General features: G+C 42.6%; 1 long non-coding RNA gene across 1 annotated transcript; it reads left to right on the top strand.

The window, feature by feature from the left end:
• Positions 1 to 10636: 10636 nt before the first annotated feature.
• Positions 10637 to 20105, top strand: LOC123185648 (uncharacterized). Its single transcript, XR_006493452.1, has 3 exons — positions 10637 to 10774; positions 12001 to 12007; positions 20096 to 20105. It is a non-coding gene; the product is annotated as an uncharacterized lncRNA (long non-coding RNA).
• Positions 20106 to 20718: the final 613 nt, after the last annotated feature.

Here is a 20718-nt window from a genome sequence, read left to right as displayed (position 1 = left end):
AAAATCATCAAGTGAGGAAAACCCAAACCCAAACACCTACAAACCCAAAGTGATTGAGCATCACTGAAGAGATTGATCCTATGTGGATCCGACGCTTGTTACCTTTTAAGTTTGTGCATCTTCCAGATGGTTAGGCGTCATGGTCTAGAGCATCCAAGAGGAAATTGTGGATCGCCGAGTGACCGAGTTTGTGAAGGTTTGGAAGTCACTTGAAGACTTACCACGAGTGATTGGGCGAGGTCTGTGTGACCTTAGCTCAAGGGGAATACGGTGAGGACTAAGTGTCCTGAACTGCGTCTTCAGGACTGGGTGTCCAGGATTGTGTGTCCTCAAGTTTGAATACCTAGCCGCCCTAACCAGACATATGACTGTCACAGCAGTTGGAACTGGTCTACCAAATCATTGTCTTCACCAAGCCTACTGGTTCTATTTCCTCAACCCTTCCATTTCCTCATTTCTGTGTTGTGTGCTTGTTCATATCTGTTCGAAGACTTTGACTAAAGACTTTCTCAATTTCCTCAGTTCAATTTCTTCAGTCCGTTTGTCTTCAGTCCGTTTTATCCTATGTTTATGCTTTCTGTACTCTGTGTTTGTTTTCATTTCATCATGATATCCATGTTTATGTTATGTCATGTATGCATCTGAGTACTTACTCCGCTGCAAGTAGTTCTTCGCTTAGGAATTTTCTCACCCTGAAATTCCTCAGTGAAGAATTTATAAAAATCGCCTATTCACCCCCTCTAGTCGACTTAATGCACTTTCAATTGGTATCAGAGCAAGGTACTCCCTTGTTCTATGTGATTTTGGTTTAACCGGAGTTTTAGTTATGTCAACCACGGGAATGAAGACTGTGACATGCCCCATCTTTGACGGTCATGATTATCCCAAGTGGAAGGCCATGATGAAGAAGCGCCTCATGGCGATGAACAGCGAACTCTGGACCGTCACCGAGATTGGTCTTACTGACCTATGCAAGATGGCGGAGGCTGATGATATTCGCAAGTACACGCTACTCAACCTCATGGCGAAGGATATCATTTGCTCCGGCTTGTCACCAAATCAGTTCAGGAATGTTATGCATCTCAGCCATGTGAAGCTCATCTGGGACCGACTCTCTGAGGTCTATGAAAGTCATATATCTCACCATGAACCCTGGTTCGAGGACCTCATGGAATCACGCAAGGCTATGACTTTCAATCCAGAATCATCATCCTCTGCACCCTGCCTTATGGCAACAGGTGCCAAGGTAACTGAATGCTACTTATCTGAGTCTAGTGATGATGAATCTGGTGATGAATTTGGACCCAGTTACGTCAAACTTGCTTCCCTTGCCACTAAACAACAAAGAGCTTTGGAAAAAGTTCAAAACATGCTAGATGAGAGCGACGATATGTTGGGTGAAGAAATGGGTCGTTCTAAAGCTTTGGCTGAAAGTCTTCAGGGACTCTAATCCAAGTTTGATAATCTTTAGAGTCATCATAACACTCTCTTGTCTGATCATGAGAAGCTTTCTTATGAATTTCTTCAAAGAAAGAAAGATCTTGAGCAGTTAAGAGTGAGTTATGAAGATCTTTAGAAGGAGCATGATTCATTACTTGCTCAACAAATCAGCGCTACTCAGGAAGAATTTATTCCTCCATGTTTGAAGTGCATTGAACATGAATCTGCTAATTCTTCACCTGAATGCTCAAATGCTTCCATTGCTGCAAGTTCTTCAACTGTCTCTGCTATCACTAATTTCTCATCTGAGGACATTGCTAGTATCGATGCAGGGCTGAAGGAATTGTATATGACAGGCATGTACAAAAGCCTCAAAGGGCATCAGGCTGTTTGTGATGTGCTTAAAAAGCAGATCCTCAACAGGAACCCTAGGAAAGAGGGTATTGCCTTTGAGAGGAAACTCAATGCTGATGGGACCTACTGGAAACCTGAGCAGTATCCCAAAACCTCATGGGTTGCTGCAAAGGGACCTTCAGTGGATCCATTTACTTTATCTCGCTTTACATGTGAATCTTCATATCCCTTCTAATGAGTCATTTGACTCCAACTATAAACTGTTCAAAAATCAGAATGGTGAAGTATTTGCTAGATATGTTGGCACTAACTGCAGGAACGGTCCTCCTATGAAGAAAATATGGGTTCCCAAAAAGTGCCTTGAAAATCTTCAGGTGAATGTCATCATGACACCACATGTGAAGAATAGGAACCCCATATCAAATGTGAGTTGTATTCAAGCTCGCCCTTAGACCGAGTCAAGCGCGTGAAGAAGAGCGATGCCCGTGAAATTGAGAGTTTTTATCAGCACCTAAGACCGGGTTGTGGGATGTCTTTTGATATTCTAAACTAAGAAAAATGCAATTGGATTGTCAGAGAACTCCGAGGGTTGCAGGGGTTATTACAGGAGGTTTGTACCGGGGTATGGAGCTATCAGCAGGCCTTTAACTGAGTTGTTAAAGAACGCCCTTGTTGACGATTCTTTACTGCGACAACATCTAGGGTTCCTCGAATAATGCGATATCTCACACCGGGTAAATCCTTAACCCTTCCTCCTGTTGTCCATCGACTACGCCTTTCGGCCTAATCTTAGGCCCTGACTCACCCTCCATGGACGAACCTTGCGGAGGAAACCTTGGGTTTTCGGGGCATTGGATTCTCACCAATGTTTTCGTTACTCAAGCCGACATTCTCGCTTCCGCTTCGTCGACCCCCGCAACTTATGAGCAAGAATTGCTCTATCAATCACCATCTACATTAGATATATCTTCTAAAAACGTTTTCTTGCTGGGTCGGTTTGTTTTTGGGGGGTGGGGCAATAAGCTTGCTTCTTCACAAGCTTATCCCCGCCCCCTTTCCTGTCCGTCCCGACCGGCAGCAGTTGGGTCTCCCTATCTCTCCTCAACTTCCCCGGTCTGCCTGAGCTTCCAAGGATAAAGGTAGATGAACAGCCATTTGATCTCCATCAAAGTCCCCATTGAAACCCTTACACACTAATGGGTGTAAAGATAACGAACACTCATTCCTATCTATTGATAGAAAAGAAAGATCTTCCCCCTCAGAACATATGGATCTACCCGATCCATAAAGAAAAGAACCATCGCTTTTAGGAAATTTTGACAACTCTCTTTCACTTGCATTTTCTTTCGTGAACCCGGGGCCCCCTCTGGGGAACTGTTTGAGTTTTAGCATCGACCCCATTTCCTTTTGATCATATTACGCTTGACTCGCTGCAAAACATTTCGCTTTCTGCGCCACGCTCGTACGTGGTTTACACTCCTAGCCTTTCATCTGACTTTGCCAAGACTAGCGTTAGGAAGGACAAAGGAGACAGACAGAATTTACATCAGAAAAAAAGGACTTTTTGAAGTTTGAGTGAGGATAATTGTCTTAAATTTCGGAGAATCGGCTGAAAAAATGCAGAATTGTCTTCTTCGGCCAAAGACTCCTGATATCGCTTGTTGGGCCCTTGATTCCGAAGTACCAGTACCGAAGGCAGACTTGAATGCATTAGGTTGGGAAGCGGCCTAGAAGGTGCTTAAAGATAGGTGACAGTTGTGAAAGTTTAGTCGACTTGTCGGCAGCAACTGACCTTTCTTTCATCAAAAGTAGGAATGAAAGCTGGCATGCAGATAAGGAAATCTCTTTTCAGAGTGAACATTATTTAACAAGTTCACGAAGTGACTTTTTTCAACCACACCAGACGGTGCACCCTTATACTTTTTGACATCTTTACCCCCTTTGACCTCCAAGAAGTAGCTTTTAGGAGCAGTAAAAATCGCACGCCTAATAAGGTCGTGTTCTAGCTTAAACTTACCAAGCTCTCTATCTGATATCATAGATTCGGGAAGAGGATTCTCTAAAACTACAGAGTCTGTGTCCGTATAGAGGCAGTCATCCTGTGACACAAATTGGTCCATATATATATGGGCGTAACTCGTAATGCATGCTGATCTGCCGTGCTTAGGCCCCTTCTTCCCTTCCCTAATCCAAAAATGAGTCCACCGCCTGCCTGGCACTGTATGGGTATAGGTATGGCGTGCAGGCCAGCCTCCCTTCGAGGGCACTGACTGACTGCATCAATCATCGCTCAGTTAGCTATTAATTGCCACCAATAGCGCTTCGCTTGCATGCAAGGCGGCTAATAAAAGAAGAGGCTCAGGTTTTAGCCCTCCGTTTTACCCCGGAAGTCGTTGTTCGTCTTTCGATATGAGAGGATGGCAAGTGTCCGCAATGACTTAGCGACTTAGCCAAGCAGAATGAAGGACGCCATGGAGGCGGCTATTCCGACTTATTTATACCTTTGAGAGGTCCACTTAGACTATTATGATTTTCTCTTTAGCTACGTAGGTTATATAAGATTCAATTCAATCTAACAAGCGGACTGGACTACCTTCGGCTACTACAAGATATTTAGAAACCTAAGAAGCTGAGCCTACTTTACGCACTTAAGGCAGCAGCAGATGATGAAGAAATGGGCGGCAGATGATAATGAGAAAGGGCGCCCCTTGGCATTTCCTGTGGGGGAGTCTAATTGATCCAATCACAACGAATGATGTCAACCCCTCTTTTGCGCCTAACTTGACTCTGAGCAATTCTGCATGAATATGGATAGAGGAAGGAAATAATGAAAAAAAAATCTAGTGCACTCCTGTATCCGTGTATACAGTATACAGAGATATATCGAAAAGGAACTTGTATCTGATATCTTTCTAGAGGCTAATAAATCTTTTTAACATAAGTAAATGTGCATAAAAGAAATACAACTGCTCAGTCAAATCTCTATGCGCCAATACATGGAAAGATCAAAGCCTCGGGAAAGCTTCGTTTTCCTAACCCAACCTAAGCATAATGAGCTGGTTATTTGAGTATCGAAGCTGTCGAGTGTTCCATTCTTTCGTATGTAGACCCCAGCGAAGAAGGAGAATCAGAAATGGAACTAGTCGAACACGCATAATAAGATACCGGTTTTAGGCATAACCCCGGGTGCCGATTCTACCTAGACATGGCTCAAAATGAAGGGGTAAGGCCAAGTGTTCTTAAAACAAAACTCGAAGTGCACACTTCGGAGCACGGTCTTCCGAGCAGTCGAATTTGTGACTACGTCAAAGGCTCGTTTCACTCGAATTTAAAGGCTGTAACTCCTACTTATTTCTATTAATTAAAGCTTGCCCATGGCTGCACTCTGAAAAGAATTGAATGAAACTCTCTTGTTTCGTCAACTTTGATATCATTAGATGTCTCTGTAGCTGGCTCTCATGAGCAATGATACCGCGCCGGACGAAGTACCTATCCCCGGGGACCACGCTTTTTTACTTGTTCTTTTCTCTGAGAATTAAGGAAAACAAACTAACCTTGTTTGTCTATGTTCACCTTGACATGAAAGACTCTGGTTGTTTTCTGGAAATTTCAGTAGAAGTGAAGCCCTGTAGGAGCTCCCTAAGGACTCTAGCTAAGACCTTTTTGAGACCCTGGGTGACTCGCATGGACTTATCCCCTCTCGGTAAGCCGAAGACCATATCATCTGCGTAGCGTGCGTAATAGAAAGTGCATCTGGAACCGCTCCCAGTGCTGATTTAGATGTTGTAGGAACGAACAAAGATTGTGGTGCTGAAACAAATGGACAACAGGAGCTAAAGACCAATTCCTTCCTTTTAGGTGGTCTAGGTGGCTGGGATACTATGCCCTTCTTTTTAGAGGCTCAAAGACGAGTTCTTTGAAGGCCCTCAATATCGCAAGTTTCTTACCTCCAAACAAAATATTTACTTGTTACTAATAAAAAATCAAAAAGTTTAGCCTACATTCTTCCTTAGATCCCTTCTTTTACTCCGATAGTATTGCGGATCACAATTGATGCAAATAAAATGAATGCATTTCCATACTATAATAAAAAGGTAAGTGTAATAAATAGAGAACTGGATCATGTCACCACCCACCCGGGTTTATTAATTTGCAAATTCTTCCTCAGCTAGTTAAAAAAATGAAATTGGTTGATATCATGACGATATTAGGTAGTATAGCCTGGAAGCCTTGCTTCTCCACTGGGGGCTAATTCCATAAACAAGTTGTTCTATCTCAAAAATCATTTTAGGAATGAATAGGATAAGATCCGTTGAGTTCTCTTCGCATTCCTTTGTGAAAGAGTAGCGGAGGAAATAGTAATAAAAAGAAAAAGGCTTATGCTCCTTTATCTTAAAAGAACGGTTATGGCGCGATAAAGAGCTTGCTTCAATGCCCGGATTCAGGTAGAAAGTAAGAGCAGCATAAATTTGGAAATGAGCACGAAATGTCTATAAATGAATTTTCTCATTATTCATTATTTCCAGGTCTTTTCGTTGCTCATATCTCCCTTCTCACCTCTAGGAGGGGGAAACTAGCACTTTCGCACTAGATGGTTAACTCTAAGTCCGAAAGCAATAGGAATGGGAAAGCGGAGCGGGCAATAGGTTTATGACTGAACACTAGAGGGCTTTGTTGTCTTGGGGAGCGTTGAAGCTTGCTTCTTTTCCATACTTTTCTTGGTCATCAATACGGCCCGCAGCCCTATTCTAGAAATTAGGCTGGCTACGTTACTTATAACCGCAGATGCAAGCTTTTTCTTTCCATAGCCGGCCAAATGACTACCGAATCATCGGTCTACTCTACCTCAATTCACCACTTCAAACTTTATACAGAAGGCACTTCTGCGCAAGCTATTTCCGAACCTGCCTGCCTTCGGGGAGATGGGTTGGGTCATACGCGGGACCTACCCCGAGGAAGGAGGCTTGAGGCGCGCTAGTTCGGTACAACGTGTGTCTCCAAAACCCAATGTCGTAGGTTCAAATCCTACAGAGCATGATTCTGTTCTTGTTATGTCGAATCCAAAAAAAGAACTTATATAAATATAAGAAAATGAGACAGTAATGAGGTCCATATCGTCTGGCAAATGAAAATTGGAACTAGCGCAATTCGCAGAGTTACAAGCCTTTGCACAATTCGCCTCTGCTCTCGATAAAACAAGTGAGAATCCACGATTTTATTAATCTCGACGCGTATCCTGGAAGCAAGGATTACCCCTGCATTCTGTGGATCGTTCGGATTGATAATAATCTCATCAAGGAGCTTGAGCATCCTATCCCTATGCGCTTCATTGGTGAGAGGATTGACTTTTATTTCGTTCTCAAGCCCTTCTAAGCGAAGAATAGCGGAGAGAAATGGTAATGTAATAAGGGAAAGGGAGCTAGCTGCTTCCATATCGCCCCCAAAAAAGAACCAAAAATTTAGGTATCGGTAATAGGATTCCCACTATGATTTGCAGAAAAAGATAGATTCTATAATAATCCATAAATAATATATAGAATCAAGGAGCACTATGTAAAAGAGGGAATCTTTTTGGCTCCCAAGTCATACTGCATACATGCATTACATGAAGATAAGGAAGAAATAATCATGAAGTGCGAGTAGACTTGTCATATAGAAAGGAAAGAGATAAGCGGAGGGAGGATGGTTTGATGATAGCCAAGATCTCCATCTCATTTGTTACTCTCGTACTCAAGGAATCCTCTGGAATTCCAGTCATGATGATCAGGTACCCGGAGTACATCACCCTCATCAGGAAGAAAAGAGAGAGAAGTGGAGTAAAATGGATTCAAATGCCGCATTGCAAGTGAACAAAAGAAACCAGTGGAAATAGAAAGAGAATGAACAAGTGTATCAATTCATGAGTTAAGGAATACTATTGGGCCGCATCCACTTCCTTCTATCAATTAGTGGAATCCCCAAAAGCGGAAGAAGTTCTTTGCGCTAAATACCTTCTTTGCACGGTCCGATTAGTAGAAGGTGAGTGAGTAAGACGAGGCCCCCGACCATTCCCCCTCTTTTATATATTTAGAATGCTTTTAGGGCTAGTGGAATGAGGCTGGAACCCATCAATATCGCTAAACCGGGAGAGTTGCTTGTGTTGGGTTCAAAGTTTCGCTCTACCAAGGCAAGATATAATAGAAGACAAACCAACACTTATACGAATCGCTAGAGCTCTTGGGTGGGATCAACTAGCTTAGGAAGTCCAACCACTGTTGGAACTATCTCCACCGTTTGAACTACCACCACCCCATATAAAATGGTGGATTATACCATGATCGTCGTGCTTAGGTGCACTAGTTTTCACATTTGGATTCGTTCCATCATTAGTGGAACTAGAACCATCAAGAGAGAAGAAAAACATGTTGCTTGCTATTTTTGGTTGAAGAGCTATTTTTTCCTATCGAACAGGAATTCCGAGGGATGTTTTTTGTTGTCGATTTGTAGCAATAGAAAGATAATGGAAGTGATTGAATAAGTTGGGCCATGAGAATGGAAGTTGGGTCATGTTGATACTAGATCCATGTCTTGATTATTCGACTTTTCCATTCCAATGCACAATACTATGCATTCCATTCCAAAGAGCGGTTACCGGAGGAAGAGTGGCCTTGAGTTTCTCGCCCCTTTGCCTTAGGATTCGTTAATTCTCTTTCTTGATGGGACGGGGAAGGGATATAACTCAGCGGATTGCCAGGTTGGTCCGCACAGGTGCATATCTGTAGGTTTCAGCACGGGATTCCAGATCATTGGTACCCGATGTTCAGTTCATGGGAATGGGAATGTAGGAAACTCTCTCTTCCGCCCGGAACATATAGATAGATTGATTGTTGTAGCAGCAAGTCAACTAGATCCAGTGAGGAATGAGAACCTTTCCGGGGGCAAGGGGGGGCGAAGCTACTAGCTACTATTACTATTGGCTATGGATGTCCTAACACGAACGGAGTCTATACGAGCAGAGGAAAGCGGCGCATCCTCTTGCGGGATGAAAATCTGCCATAGCACACTCCGCGCCTTTGAAGGAACATTTGCTCGATGATGGTCCTACCCTACGCGGTCTTACTAACGATGGCCAAGCACGCAGTCATTCCCGTTCTATTTGATAGGGGAAGCAAGCTAGTCAAAGAAGAAGGAAGCATGGGTATAGGTAAGTCTAGACATATTGACACGGGCGTATACTGAAATAGGCATAAGGCCGCTAACAATTTTATCATGGTGTTGGATCCCAAGTTTTTATGGATTCCTTTTTTGTTACTGGGGTCGACCCCCCGAAGGGCCCGGCATGCACAATCCTATCCTATCCGAGCCCGTCATTGCATGCACTGATCCGGAGAAACTCGATAGATTCGAAAACTACGAATACTTCTGGCATCACCGGAGGGATCAGAACCACATTCATAGGCCGACAATTTTTCTGGATAGGTCGAACTATTGGAAGCAAATGGAAAAGGAACACGCCACGCCAGAGTGACTTCCGAAGCGCTACGGATGGGGCCCTTCTCCAGAGTAGAGTTTCGAACAAGAGTGCGGAGCGATGCGTTTCATCAAGAGTGCGAATCGAATGGAAGTTGACCATGTTCTTGAAATCGATCCTCGGATGTGAAATGAAAAGAGAAGCAAGTCCCGATGCAAGGAAATCGATCTTGATTCCGTGGGTCAGGGAGCCTGTTATGAGTTGGCTTTGGGACAAGCCCTGTTTCATTAGACGAATCTGCCCTAGAACTCACTTTTGAAACCATATCACCCACTTCTTACAATCCGATCTGAACCTTTGGGTAGGCTCCGCAGGATCAACAACCATAGCTTTTTGCTCCCCATTTCGTTGGAACAGAGGCCTCTGTCTACCGGCCCGAAAGGAGGGTCTCATGCTTGTAAACTAGCATATACCTTGCACAGAATGAACCTTCCTTCAGTCACAACGAGAAGCACTACTCCACCCCCAGCCTACCTACTAGCATGTATTAAGCGAATAGCTTGTATGGTAGTTGTTAAAGAAAAGATGTATGTAGTCCCGGAAGAGAAGCAATTGTCGTCCGTGGGACGGGACCTTCAGTCTAGACTTTGTTCGGGTATGGGACCGACCTGGGATTCTTCCATCCGAGTGAGTACCGCCCTTCTGATTTGGTTTGAGTACGGGACCGGCGCAATAACAACATTGCCATTCGGGGTTACGCGAGTCGGAGTATTAAATAAATGGAATATTCCAGCAGGAGCAACCGAACCATCTTCTCGTTGTCCTTCCATTCTTCTGACCAATAAAATAGCTCTTGGTCAAAAGAATCCAGCCAGAGTTCGAAATCGGAGATAAGAATTGAATCGATTTCAGGCACTTCCCTCAAGCCGAAACCGGAACAGGAAACTTGTAACTTCTAGCCGAGAAGGATAAGAGAGGTTTGTCTTGCTTTGTCTTATAGTGATTGTGTGCTAGGGGTCAGCGAAGAGACGGGACTCTATTGTCCCGGACTACTTGGACTAGTCTACTAGGACTCGGGGGAAGAGACTTGTTTGTGATAGGACGAGGGATCAAGTATAGTGTTCGGTTCAAACTAGGCAACCTCTTCGTTATAAGACCGAGTAGACAAAGAGCCCCCAGTTTCGCCAAAAGACCTCTGCGTGTTGTCATTCAACTCCACACAAGCCTGTCGTTGGGCTACTTGCGTCTTCGGCAGATACAAAGGAGAAGTGACGGTCGGTGAAATAGCCCTCCAACTCGTAGCTCTTCTTGCTTAACGTGAAAACTCTCCTTTCTGATGAAAACGAGAAAGAAAGATGTTAACTACTAAATGTGCTGCTTTGTGAATTTGATACTAGGTAGCATAGATCCGGAGATTCCCAAATAGGTCAACCTTTTAAACTGCCTGCTGAATCCATGAGCAGGCAAGAGACAACCTGGCGAACTGAAACATCTTAGTAGCCAGAGGAAAAGAAAGCAAAAGCGATTCCCGTGCACAAATAGATGGAATAGCAGCAAATAGCATATTTCTATCCTTCATATCCGTAGAAAGAAATCTCATCTCCAGGTAACTCCATCTTTTTCAGCTCTGCTCGCTCACTTTTGAAAGGAAAGGAGACTGATCTTGACGTCGGTGTGGGTTCTACCAACGAAACGAATCCGTTTTGGATTGAGATTTCACATAAGCATTGCACAATGATCCGCATTAGGCGGGGAGCAGCAATCTAACCCACTCTTCCTTCCCCCTACCTACCCATAAGGTAAGTAGGGGCCTCGGCATCTCTATTTCCTGAGAAACCTACTAAAACTACTTCGAGAAACCTACCAATTCGAGGAAAGCTTGCTTGAGTACCTTACTTGAAAACAAACCGCTTGAGCTGTAACCAAAACAGAAAGGTTTGATGAGCCGCTGCTTGCTCTCTAACTGCTCTTACCGCTCTATTTCGCTATGGGCCAAAACTAGTGTTTTTTCGGATTTCTAGTCTAGTTTAAGTGCAGGGCTAGAGAGTTCTCTTCAAGGATTCTTAGCTGACTGTCTGCTTGCTTGACTCGAACAAATAGCTTTTGTTTCCACAAGGCAGATCCCATGCCTTTTAGAAGCGAGCATTTCCGCAGCTTCTATTTTTCCTAAAGCTAATGAACCGAATGGAAGAGAAAAACTTGGAATAAATAATAAAGAAGGAACCAACAAGAAAATAAAGAATTGTTCCAACCTCGGCTCGGGGTCTGTCTGGAAATGGAAAATAGTTCCACTGGCAGTTTCGGGCTTAATATCGATATTTTAGCAACAAGGAACAATAACAAAGGCATCAGGTTGAGCTTGCGGGTCTTTGGCCTACTGGTACAGTAGAGTGTTTTCCTCTCCCTAAATAGGAAGAGGCTACCGTCCAGTAAAACGGAAGAATTATAAATTTCTAAAATGATAGATAGGAATATAGCGAATAAAGCCATTGCGATCCCCATAAAAGGAGTAGTCCCCCAACCCGGGATGGGGGTGGTCCACAGGGTTCATAACTACCCCTCTTACTACGGGGCGTTTACCTAGCCAACACTTAGATCCGGCTCTTTCAATGATTATAGATCCAAAGGATCGTTATTGATAGGAAACTGCCAGTAGCCCTTGACTTCGAACGGGAAGTGGTGTTTCCAGTGGCGAACGGGTGAGTAACGCGTAAGAACCTGCCCTTGGGAGGGGAACAACAACTGGAAAAAAGAAGTAGATCGGTTTTTTTCATTCTTCAAGAACTTCATATCTTGCCGAGATCTTCATCCCTAAAGATACTTGACAATAGTATTATTGGAGTGAAACTTGTGTCAAGAGGGGTGTAGAAAGGAGAAAAAGCATAGTTCAAACTAGCCTCATCACAAAAAAAGCCCATGATCAAATGTCTTCTTTGAGGTGGCATAAAGACGAAAAGCTTAGATGAAGAAAGAGCTTCTGAGCGAAGGCTTGTTGGCTTTGGTTGTTGGCGTGGATTATCTTGTTAAGCTCTGCGAAGATGGTGAGTGTGAAGAAAGGACACTACCATCAAAGAAAGACAGCTCTTACACAGCTGTCCCCAAGGATGTCCATTCCATTCGGCAGGGACTCCATCTCGCATTCGATCTCCCTCCTTTCCCTGAAAGAGTCGAGGTCTCTCTGGACTTCTCTTTTGCCTCTCTCCCAGATTCGGAAAAAGGGAGGAAGAGGGGCGAGGAGAAGTTCATTCCTATAGAGAAGAGAGGGGATCCTATTTCCTTTCCCCCTTTCCCAGTATGGCAACCTTATCTTCCAGCATGAAAGTTGGTATCAGAATGAAACAATACAATCCATACTTGTGGAGTGCTCAGTTCAGTTCACGCGTGAGCGGATCGAGCTATTATATAATAAGTAACGGCTGAAAAAGCTATTCTTGGTAGATCCACTTGTCAAGGCGCGGAAAGCCGTGTTCCTTCTCAGCTCACGCTTTCCTGATTGATTTGAAAGACCCTACACACCACCGTATCCTTGGCTTTCTTCCCACTTTCAAAGAACTTGCTATCATTCTTTTGATTCTATCTCCTCGCTTTAGGTCTTATGCTTCTTATTAAAGGGGTTATGCCACTCCCGAGCCGAGTATCTTGTTAGAGTAGTAGATTCCGCGCTCGAGATGATGTGTGTAACCGGGCAGGAGATTCTTTTACTCCAAAGCCGTTGCGTAGGTTTGTGTGTGACAACTATCATTATTCTATTTATTCTGACCTCCGTACTTCGATCGAGATATTGGACATAGAATGCCACTCTTTAAAAAGGAAAAAAGGAGTAATCAGTTGTGACACGAAAAAAACGAATCCTTTTGTAGCTCACTTCCTAGCACTTCCTATCATTTAATATCCATCCCTTTGGTCTTATTGACATAAGAGATGTCATTTATAGTCTATCTCTTTCTATATATGGAAAGTCAAGAAATTCTCATCGAATTGAAGTAGTAGTTCATTCAGCACCCGATTAGGTATATGGAAATAGTTCCTTAGCTCTTTTCTAGTTCGCTAATGACCTCAGCAGTTGATCTTTGGGCTTTGATCACCGAGGAATAGAGACTTTACAAATAAAAGCAGGGGATTGGGATTCCATTGCTGTCATTTTATATGTATATGGTTACAATTATTTACGCTCCCAATGTGCTTATGATGTAGCACCCGGTGGATCTTTAGCTAGCGTGTATAGAATTCCTATATGGAAATTCATTTGCGGAAGACCTCCATTCAAACATGAGAAAAGCTTCTGGGCCCGTCCAAGATGGGATGGGAGAAAAAAAGCTAAAAAATCTGGATTGTGCATTGGTCGGGATCTCCGTAACAAGTAGGTGAACGGTGATGATCAAAACCAGGAGAAAGATCTGAAAAAAGGGGACTTGGATAGGATTTTGACCATGATCAAAAGATAGGAGGGGTTCTCTTTCTTTCATCACCGTCAAAAGCAATTTTTTTATCTTCCTGTAGACCTTCAGAATAATTTTTTGGTTGTGCGAACCAAAAGGAATGGTGTTTTTGGGTTGTACCAAGTCTGAAACCGAGTGGCTCCAACAGAGCAAAGTTGTACAAAAAGAAGTATGCATATGGTCGGTCCCCTTCGAGGCGTACACTCTGAAAAGAATTGAATGAAACTCTCTTGTTTCGTCAACTTTGATATCATTAGCTTTCTCTGTAGCTGGCTCTCATGTCTGCTTCCGTAAAATAATAAAATGTGCTTTCGCCAGAAGAAGAAAAAAGACCGCTTGCAGAATCAAATCCAGTTCCACAAGATCCTATATCAGCTATACATCCTCCTTGCATTTATGCCGGAGATGTCGCCAGTGCTATGGGCTTTGGGTTATGTAGATCAAAAATGATGAATGGGATTGTGGCACTCCACTCGCTGCCTGACCGTAGTGATGTTAATTGTGGTTACATTCATAAGTAGCTTGGTCCATCTTTATTCCATTTCATATATGTCTGAGGATCCGCATAGCCCTCGATTTATGTGTTATTTATCCATTTTTACTTTTTTTATGCTAACGAAGCGCCTGTAATAGCCGGCCAAACCTAAGAAGCTGCGGACTTCTTTGACTGATTGCGGAGAAGACCAGTTGGCAATGTTATTCATGGAGCGACCGTAGAAAACACTCTATTTGAGGACGGTGATGGTGCAAATACCTTCCGTGCTTTTAACCCAACTCAAGCTGAAGAAACTTATTCAATGGTCACTGCTAACCGCTTTTGGGCAGAAGTTTTTACTGGTTCTCCAGGAAAGTATGTTGCTCTTGCGGAAACTATTAGGGGATTTCAACTAATCCTTTCCGGAGAATTAGACGGCCTACCTGAACAGGTGACGTCAAAGTACCAGTGAGCATGGAGGTTTGGTTGAAATTGGTTACGACGACGTCGAGTTGGCGGCGGAGGAAGACTCGGCATGAAGGCCAGAAAATGGTATGGAACGTAGTGGTAATAGTACGCGCCCCGCTACAAAAGCCGGCTAACGGGGGTATTCCTGCATATGAGAACATTGTAATGGAGAAGGTCATAGCCGATCACGCAGACTCACCCTCCTCTAAAGGAAGAGGAGTGCCTAATTCGTTTGGCAAACTCCTTGCAAATCTATTTTTGCCGGGCACAATAGACATTTCTGCTCAGTCACAACATAAGGAACCCCAAATGTTCCTCAAAGCCTACCCAGCCTGACAGCTTTAGTTGAATGATCTGATCCCTGCCAAAGCTTCTGCTGTAGTGTAGCACCAGGGTTCAGCCTTCTCCTTGCCGAGGTCCACTTAGACTATTATGATTTTCTCTTTAGCTACGTAGGTTATATAAGATTCAATTCAATCTAACAAGCGGACTGGACTACCTTCGGCTACTACAAGATATTTAGAAACCTAAGAAGTTGAGCCTCAGTAAAACGGAAGAATTATAAATTTCTAAAATGATAGATAGGAATATAGCGAAAAAGGCGTCGAGCGGGTGCAAGCTCGAGGAGCTGTTTTTTCTTAACTCTTTCCAGGCCTCAGTTTGACTGGACTTCATCAGCTCTTGTCGTTCAGCTTCCCTCTGTGTGGTGAACGCTCGAATGTAGCTAACATCAGTTTTGTCCTCGCGTGGTTGAAGGAGATGTTGCTGCTGGATGGAATGCTTCCGGGGCGCCATGATCCTTCTATCAGGAATAGAATAATCGAGGGCACTGACTGACTGCATCAATCATCGCTCAGTGAGCTATTAATTGCCGCCAATAGCGCTTCTCTTGCATGCAAGGCGGCTAATAAAAGCGCCAAGTAGACGCGTGGAGATGCATTTTGAGTACTGGTTTCTTCATATGGATCCAAGTCCTCATATGGACCAAATTCCTCACGAGGATCAAATTCCTCAAAAGGATCAAAGTCCTCATATGAACATCATTGTGCTAACCCTTCTATTTTACGGGGAAGATCTAAGGATTATGGATATGTGCATTATTCTTCAAATCATTATGTTCATAAGTCCTCAAAGAATTTATCTGCTTACTCTTATGCTTACCCTAACCCTTCTTATGTGAAACGAAGTGGATTGGCATCTATACCACCTTTCTCTTATGGAGCTTGCAGAATGATGAACTCTTTGCCACCCCTTCAGATGTGGGTGGTGAAGAAAAAGAATTGATCTCATATGCAGGGTCAGGTCTCCAAACAAACTTAAACGTCTGAAGATTTTGCTGGAGACCTGAATATGCTTGAAAGGACGCAAGATAATCATGAAGAAATGAATTCTCATTCTCACATCCTCATACTGCTTTATCTGTTCTATTGCTTGATGAAATTGATATCATATTCTTCACTAATGAAGTATATGAGTTCATAAGCTGCACTGATTCATCTGTAGGATGATCAACCCAAAGCCACTGAGTGGGTCCTCGATAGTGGATGTACAAATCACATGACTGGTGACAAGAATCTATTGATGGACGCTCCCTTATCTCCATCGCATCTGAAGCATATCACCTACACTGACAAAGGCAAAAGCAAGGTATTGGGTCTAGGTAAGGTTGCAATCTCAGAGGATCGACACATGGACAAAGTCATGCTTGTCGAGTCCTTAGGGTTCAACCTCATGTCTGTCTCAATGCTTTGTGATCTTGATATGGTTATTGTCTTTGGCAAGTATCGTTGTATTGTGATCATGGAAGCTGACAATTCCAAAGTCTTCAAAGGCTTTAGGAGAGGAGATTTGTATATTGTTGATTTCTCTACAGGACCACAACCTGCTACATGTCTACTTGCAAAAACTTCTGAAGGCTGGCTATGGCATCGACGACTTGGTCATGCTGGGATGAGGAACTTGCACACGCTCGCGAAGAAGAAGCATGTCATTGGCATCGAGGGTGTCAAATTTCTCAAGGACCATTTGTGTGGAGCTTGTGAAGACGGAAAGATGACCAAGGCCAAGCATCCCTCAAAGACCATCATGACTACCACTCGTCCATTTGAATTGCTTCACATGGATCTCTTTGTCCCTACTCACTATGCCATATTTACTAATGTTGCATCTTTATATGGCTTTGTCATTGTTGATGATTATTCTCGATATACATGGGTGCATATCATCACTTACAAAACTGAAGTGCACAAAGTCTTCAAACGATTTTCCTCGAGGGCTTCAACCAACTTTGGTGTGAAGATCAAGCACATCAGAAGTGACAATGGAACTAAGTTCAAGAACACTGGTCTTGATGACTATCTTGATGAACTTGGTATCACTCATGAGTTATCTGCTCCATATACTCCTCAGCAGAATGGCCTTGTGGAGCACAAGAACAAGACTCTTGTTGAGATGGCTTGCATTATGCTTGATCAGTACAAGACACCTACTCGCTTCTGGCCTGAGGCAATTGATACTGCGTGCCACATCATCAACAGGGTATATCTTCATAAATTCTTCAAGAAGAATTCATATGAACTCCTCACTGACAAGAAACCCAATGTGAGTCATTTCAAAGTCTTCGGTGCTAAATGCTGGATTAGAGATCCTCATCACAGTTCTAAATTTGCACCGAAAGCACATGAAGGTTTTATGCTTGGTTATGGTAAGGACTCGCACACCTACAGAGTCTTCAACACCTATCACCACAAGGTTGTTCAAACTATAGATGTGTGATTCGATGAAACTAATGGCTCACAAAAAGAGCACCTACCTCCTGTGACAGATGAAATACCTCCTGAGGAATCTATTAAGTTCAAGGCTACTAAGGATGTCATTCCTACCAAAGAATCTGCTGAAGAAGTCGTTCCAAAACGTGAAGAACGTCATGCTGATGCACCTGAGGAAAATGCTGATCAAATTCCTGAACGACAACCAGCTCATCCTCGCATTGTAAATGAAGTGCAGATTGAGAAAATCATCAGCGACATCAACATTCTAGGTCCTCTCACACGCTCAAGAGTTTCAAATTTATCTAACTTTTGTGGGCACTTTGCTTTCGTTTCTATCACAGAGCCCACTAAGGTAGATGAAGCATTTCTGGAATCTGAGTGGATTCAAGCTATGCAAGAGAAATTACATCAATTTGAGCTCAACAACGTCTGAAAATTGGTCAAACATCCAGATCCTCGCAAGCACAATATCATTGGCACAAATTGGATCTACCGCAACAAGCAAGATGAAAATGGCCTTGTGGTGAGGAATAAGGCACGACTTGTAGCTCAAGGCTACACACAGGTTGAAGAATAGATTTCGATGAAACTTTTGCACCTATTCCTAGACTTGAGGCTATTCGCATATTACTTGCTTATGCTAAGCATCATGATATCATCTTATATCAAATGGATGTGAAAAGTTCATTCCTCAATGGTAAGCTTGAGGAAGAAGTATATGTTGCTCAACCCCCAGGTTTTGAAGATCCAAAGCATCCTGACAAAGTCTTCAGACTCAATAAGGCCCTCTATGGCCTCAAGCAGGCCCCTCGGGCGTGGTATGATACTTTGAAGGAATTCCTCATGAAGAAAGGCTTCAAACCCGGTTCACTTGACCCAACTCTTTTCACTAAATCTTATGATGATGAATTGTCTGTATGCCAAATATATGTTAACGATATCATTTTCAGCTGTACTGACCAACGTTATAGTGATGAATTTGCCTATATGATGAGTAAAGAATATCAAATGTCTATGATGGGAGAATTGAAATTCTTCTTAGGTCTTCAGATTCGTCAACAGTGCAATGGCATATTCATATCTCAGGAGAAATACCTCAAGGATGTACTGGGGAAATTTGGCATGCAAGATTGCAAAGGAGTCAAAATCCCTATGTCCAGAAATGGCCATCTATGCACTGATGAAAATGGTATTGACTTCAATCAAAAGGTATACCGCTCCATGATTGGTTCTTTATTGTATTTATGTGCATTTAGGCCAGATATTATGCTTAGTGTTTGAATGTGTGCCCGATTTCAAGCTACACCGAAGGAATCACACCATAAGGCTATGAAGCATATTCTTCGATATCTAGCTCACACACCAACACTTGGATTATGGTATCCCAAGGGTTCGGCTTTTGATCTCATTGGATATTCAGATTCTGACTATGTTGGTGATCGTGTGGACCACAAGTCAACATCAGGCACATGCCATTTCCTCGGACGATCCTTGGTCTGTTGGTCCTCGAAGAAAAAGAACTGCGTATCACTGTCTACTGTTGAAGCTGAGTACATTGCTGTTGGTTCTTGTTGTGCTCAATTTATGTGGATGAAGCAAACCCTCAAGGACTACGGCATCAACATGAATAATGTTCCTCTCTACTGTGACAATGAGAGTGCCATCAAGATTGCTCATAACCCAGTTCAGCACTCGAAGACAAAGCACATTCAAATTCGTTATCATTTTCTTTGTGATCATGTGTTGAAAGGCGACATCACTATTGAGCATGTGAAGACTGAAGAACAGCTAGCCGATATCTTCACAAAGCCCTTGGATGAGAAGAGATTTAGCAAGTTGAGGTGTGAGCTAAATATTTTAGAATCTTCGATTGTCCTTTGAAAAGGACACACATCCTAACACTTATTCAAAATTGATGACTTAGATGTGCAACACACGAAGTAACGTTTTTCTTCAATCAATGAAGACTAACCCTCTAAGTGTGAAGAAATTAACGAAGAATTTGATTCTCAGAACCCTACGACAATTACACATGGTGTCTGAAATCATTATTCTTATACGATGGGTCACGCCACCACCAAAAGTTGAAAATCTTCAATTTGAGCTTTTGAAATTCCTCAGTTATTCATTTTCTTCAACTTTGCATGTCTTCACTCTCTCCGTTGTTGTTCTTCATTGGCAATATAGATATATATGAGTTTATGTCCTCTATAGTATTCATTTATTGCTATTTCTTCAAGTTGCTTGTTCTGCTAAGTGAATGTGATCGGACCCTTCCCCCTCTATGATAAACTTAACACAATCTATTCACAAATTCTTCATATGCATTCTATTTGAAACTCGTTCAAAATCTTCACTGTGTCCTTGTCAGCTGAAGAATTTGCGAACGGAATCTTAAACTTATCTTACCTGAATTTTTGGCTTTTGCCGCTCAAACCGTTCTACCTTTTCGTGATATATTATTCTATTCACCCACGATCGCACACGATCGTCACCTCTCTGTACATGGGTGACACATGTCACGCGAATGAGAAGAGTCAGGGGCACGTTCGTCCAATTTCCTCGGGCAAGTAGTTTTTCACTTCGGCTATAAATAACTCCCTCCCTTCCTCACTTCGTTTTTACTCCGCTCGACCTCACTCCCTCGCTCGAGCTCTCAAACCCTAGCGCCGCCGCTACTTTCATCATCGCAGGTGAGGAAGAGCTTCACTGCCTCGACCTCATGTACACGCCGCGCTAGCCACCCCGATTGACTCAATCAAGTTGACGAGCAACAACGGGCAACCTAGAAAAACACACAGCAACGACAAAACTTAAAACCAGTTCACGGAATTTTCCAAAAATCTTTTGTTCCTTTTACTGGTTCTTTTCTTTCTTTGGTTTTTTATTTCCTTTTCTTTTCTTCTCTTTTTTTCGAAAAAATCATATTTTTTTAAAATTTTGTTCATGTTTCGAAAAAAGTTCATTTTTTGAAAAAAATGTTCTCAAAATTCAAAAATTGTTCTCATTGCACGAAAAAGTTCAAAACTTGCGAAATTCAGAATATGTACCGGATTTCAATTTTTTGTTCACATATTCAAAAAATGTTTGCGCTTGCAAATTTGTTCAGGTTTTTCAAAATTGTTCTCCATTTCAAATTTGTTCTCAAGATTAAAAAATGTCCGTGCTTTAAAAAATTGTTCGCGCTTCCAAATTTGTTTGGAATTTTTCAAAATTGTACTACATTTCAAAAAAAATCTCAATATTTCAAAAATGTTCGTGCTTTAAAAAATTGTTCACAAATTCCAAAATTGTACATTTTTTCGATTTGTTTGTTGATAA

Source organism: Triticum aestivum, chromosome 2A (genome assembly GCF_018294505.1).
Source record: "Triticum aestivum cultivar Chinese Spring chromosome 2A, IWGSC CS RefSeq v2.1, whole genome shotgun sequence".
Classification (NCBI taxonomy): domain Eukaryota; kingdom Viridiplantae; phylum Streptophyta; class Magnoliopsida; order Poales; family Poaceae; genus Triticum; species Triticum aestivum.
This window is presented reverse-complemented; position numbering and strand designations above follow the sequence as displayed.